The 4655-nt window shown below is 32.8% G+C and overlaps 1 protein-coding gene across 2 annotated transcripts in view; it reads right to left on the reverse strand.

Annotated features, from left to right (window-relative positions):
• Positions 1–4452, reverse strand: part of LOC117182263 (protein CBFA2T2) — a 117532-nt gene extending 113080 nt beyond the window's left edge. The window contains exon 1 of one of the 2 annotated variants that reach the window (XM_033375375.1): positions 4088–4452. The gene's annotated coding sequence lies outside the window, so the exon portion shown is untranslated. Of the gene's footprint in view, positions 1–4083 lie in introns of both variants that reach the window. The other variant, XM_033375374.1, reaches the window with a different exon arrangement.
• Between the last annotated feature and the right edge of the window lie 203 nt (positions 4453–4655).

Below are 4655 nucleotides of genomic sequence, written 5' to 3' on the forward strand. Positions count from 1 at the left end.
AACCGGTACCATTGGATTCAGCGGGTCAAAATACATAAGATTAACTAGTTTTTACCTTTTGTCTCTTGAATGCATACGGGAACATACCCAGCTCCCGGACTATACGTTTATTTGTATGGATGTCATAGAAAGGCATATAGGTAAAGGTATGACCCGCGGGACGCAATGCCGTATACACGACACAACGCCCTTCATACACACATTTTAGAATAACTGTCCTTTTTTTACAAAAGTCTCATTTAAGAAAATATGTTAATTACTAAATAATACATTCTCATATCAATAAGAGGGTGTTGATTTAAGGTGAAAACAGACTATCGCAGATTTCTTAAAATTTCCACGTTTCGAGATCCCCTTAATTCGAAAAGTTCGGTTTTAAGATATAGTGTCTGTCTGGCATTGTCGCTGTGGTGGCCGTTGTCTGGATACCGGATGATAACTCTTGAAAGACAACTGTGTTTTGCCACACTTTTATGGGTGTAAAATGAAAGGACGAGTCCATCAGCAAGCTAATTTGGATAAAACTTCACAAATTTAGAGCACTTTGAAAAATTTTGAGACCGTTTTTTTCTTAATATTTAAAAATTCTATGTACGGCTATTCATAGTACTCCAGAAGTCGTTTTCGATCAAAAATGGCCAGAACTATAGCATTTTTCAAATTAAAAAAAAAACAAAATGAAAATTTCTCAGCGAAAAACACGCACGATATTTAAAAAATTCAAGAGAAGAAAAACATTGCTTTTTGGAAACCCTACAAGACTATCCTAGCAACCTTTTGAAATTCCTAGAAAAATCGAAAATTCAAACATTGATCTTACGAAAAATAATGTACAATAAAAACATCTATTTGTGGTCGAACTATTAAAGTCAAAAGTTGTTTACCCAAAACAGAGCTACAAATTTGTTAGTAATCATTTTTGGATGGAATGCACATTCTTTGCTTTAATCATGAAAAATAAAATCAAAACTAAAAAAAAAAATAAAGTTTTGGAAAAACGACGCAAGGTGCGAAAAAAATTACAACACAAAAGTTGTACACACAAAAAAAGATGTATACATTTTTTGATGGGACACGTATTTTGTGTGTAAATCGTAGAAAATATCATTGAAAATAAAGAAATTAAGATTTTGGAAAAATGACACAAAGTGCAATAACATGTAAATTAAGATAATCGTTCTTTTAAGAATGCTCCCTTTTTTTAATTATAAAAATAAGACAACAAAAACCTATCTGGTTTAATATCAATGCATAATACCATATTACGAATTGTAATAATATAAGTTTATTGAAAAGATACATTTTTCAGGTTAGCTGATAATTAAAATTATTGCAAAATAAGAAACAAATATTAAATCATGAAAAAAATGGTACATTATTTTGAAATATCTGAATAATCAGTCCCAGATCGAGTTAAAGAAATGAATAAACCTAACCTTCGGCTTAGTTCTAATTTCGAGGGTGGCCTGCAAATATTCTTGGAACTCAATTAAGGTAATCTAAATGTAAACAGTCAGAGCCGCCTGAACCGTTTCCAATTGAAATAAATAATTTTGCGCAAAATACTGAATTGAGTACTCGCGCACTGCGGCCCTTCCGAGACAACAGTCAACCGCTATCGCCCTACCCTCTGAGAAATTGCAACGGCCAGCAGTTCTAGGAATTAATAAACCGCGGGGTACTAAAACGCGTTTCTGGCTTATAATATTCATTTGATATAATAGAGTTGAAATTGATGCAAAAAAGTTCTCACTTTAGACAAAATCAAGTGCGAAGCTCAAGATGCGTAATAAGAACGTGTTCGTTAAAGCCGAAGGAGCTTCAACAAAGAGAATTCACAATCATGAAAATACAGTTGTCGTTGCTTGTCCTTTAATTTTAAAAGGTCTATGCAGAAAAGTAGAGAAAGTACAAAAACCTAGTATATGGCGAAGGTACATACATTAACAAGCGCGAGGCGCGAGATTCAACAGACGCATGTCGAAAGCGCGCTCAAACTTATAAGTGGAAAGTGGGTTGAAAGTTGTAGAGGCTGGCTTGAGGGGTTAAAGGAGTATAAATAAGGAGAAATATTAGGGCTGAAGATGTGCTTAGAGATAGTAGTGACCGAAAGTGGAGGTGATATGAAAAGGGGTTGGGTAGACGTCGGTTTACGAACCGATATTTATATGTTAATGATGAATCATTAATTCTGGCCACCAACACCTAAAAAAGTCTCAACTTCAAAAAATCTAATTAAGAAATTCAAATGATCCTTAATTAAACAATTTGAATTGACAAGGACTCGTTTAAGGTGTCAAATACTGATTAGATCTTGCTTGAAAACTCGAATAAATGAAAGTTTACGGAAAATAAGAGGAAAATAAAGCAAAAAGAATAATTAAAATTTATTCACGGTCATAAGGAAAGCCTGCATGGACGCTTCGATCAACACCGTTTTGACAAGTCGAAGAAAGGAAAGGAGGTCTTGATGAGAAAATGAAGAACGGAAAACGGACATGGAAGAAGGGCAAAGTAGTTTCTATGGACATGTGGAACGCAGAAAGATGTAGAAGGGTGGAAAAGACAGATTAAGTAAAACAGGCTAAGGGTAGGGAAACTTTTAAGTCTCGAGAGTCTTCGATAGGTGGGAACATGGAATGCGAGCCAAACATACAAAAACCGTCAGCTGCATCCCTTCGCACGGTATTCGCCAATAATCGGTTCCCCGGAAGCCTGACATTCATTTGTGATTAACTATCCCGTAACTCGTCAAGCTCAACTCGAGCTTCATCCGGTTGCAAATAAAATGTCTACACTTTTTTGGAAGCATTTGAAAATTTTTAAAACTAATTGCTTCAATTTTGTAAATTCAGACTTATAGAAATTAAAATAAGATTTTAAATTATATAATGATATTTTCTATCGTCCAAATATACTTTCTATCCAAGCTCAAATGTGGCCACTTTTTTGTTTGATCTTTTTTTTTAAATAAGATATGCTTCCAAGTTTACAGATGGCCAACAATTTTGAATTCCTGTTAGTTTTTTTATTTTCGTTTAAGTGCTTTCAGATATTTTGGAAAGTTAGGATTGTCTAAATTCCTACGTAAGTATAGGATTTGCATTTGAATTTCCCCTTTTCTTTTTAAATATATATTCTCAAAAATCAATTCATTTTCAGCTCATTTCGAGACTAAAAACGGTTTAAAAGAACACACTATTTCTTTATCTCAACAAATTAAAATAGTTTTCAAATCAATGTTATTTTTTATTCGAAAAACTGTTATCAGCAAAAGATGTTTAAAGTAAATAAATCTTAAATGAAAAATTTCTATATTGAGTTAAATCCATATAAATTATGGAATGCTAATAATAAGAGGTCGGAAGTCACACGTGTCTAGCATACGTTTAACACGTGCGACTTCCGGACCCTCTGTAATTACCAGTCTAATGTCCTCTTCATCTTTAATTAGCTATCTTACTATCTCTCTAAATAAAACTACGGTTTAATTGCATTGAAATATTCTACAGTTCAAATTATCATCTATCACGAACTTCATGAACTTCTTCCCAAACGACTCAATTTTGATTCCGTTTTTTATTCTTTTCAGTTTTGAAAGCCTTTCAATCAAAAATTTTCAATTTAGGTATCTGAGATGTTCATTAATTATTTTTTCGAATTTGCTGACATTAAGTTCAATTTAAACTCAATTGAAAATAAATCCGTATAAATATTTTGACTATACAATAAAACCCGGAAATATACACAAAACGAAAGGTGTTGATTATAGTCGAATATTATTCAAGCCATGACAATGTGTACAGAAATTTCGGTACGAATAGCCGTATTTTTTTGTACAACTAGCGGGACCCTGAAAATGGCTTATTTGCACCGTAATTTCGGTACAAAGAGCCGCATTTTTTCGGTATATATAGATTTGACATATTATTGAATAATATAATTTCCTTTCTTGGATGAAATATTATAATATATAAACGGCTCAATAAATCCCTCTAAAAGAAACATCTTGAATAAAATAATTTTTAAATAGATTTATATTTTGTAGGTCAATATTATTTCTATGAAAAAAAAAACACTTACCAACCAATATATTTGAAATAGAACCGATGATATAAAAATCCCTCAGAAGAAAAGTCTCACTTTTTTCTTAAAACAATTCTTCTGCTTATACGAATGAACTACAACACAAATTTACGATTCATTTCCAAGCAGAAGGTTAAAACGTTTTGAAATTGATTTCCGAAAAAATGTAATTCGAATATTATCATTGTTTATTTATATTTTATGAGCAGAGAGAAACCCGAAAAAAAGATAAAATCATTGGAGAATAAAGTGATCAACATGAAAAGCGTATTTTACATTTAGAAAGCAATGTCCGAATAAAATTTAGAAGGGTTGACATTCGAAAATTATGCTCGAGAACGACGTGCAAAGGAACGTAGAGCTCGCACGAATATCGGCGGACGACTGACTGAATATCTCGTTGAAAACAGAACTGATAGGAAACCGTAGAGGCGTCGAGGGGAGAATTTTGCCCTCCCCCCCCCAAGCCAAACACACATACTCGCTCTACAATCCTTTCGGGTCCCAGGTGATAAGAAATAAAAAATTATAATTGATAAAATTTCTGATTACATGAATAACGATTCTAC

The sequence above is a fragment of the Belonocnema kinseyi genome, chromosome 10 (assembly GCF_010883055.1).
Source record: "Belonocnema kinseyi isolate 2016_QV_RU_SX_M_011 chromosome 10, B_treatae_v1, whole genome shotgun sequence".
Taxonomy (NCBI): Eukaryota; Metazoa; Arthropoda; class Insecta; order Hymenoptera; family Cynipidae; genus Belonocnema; species Belonocnema kinseyi.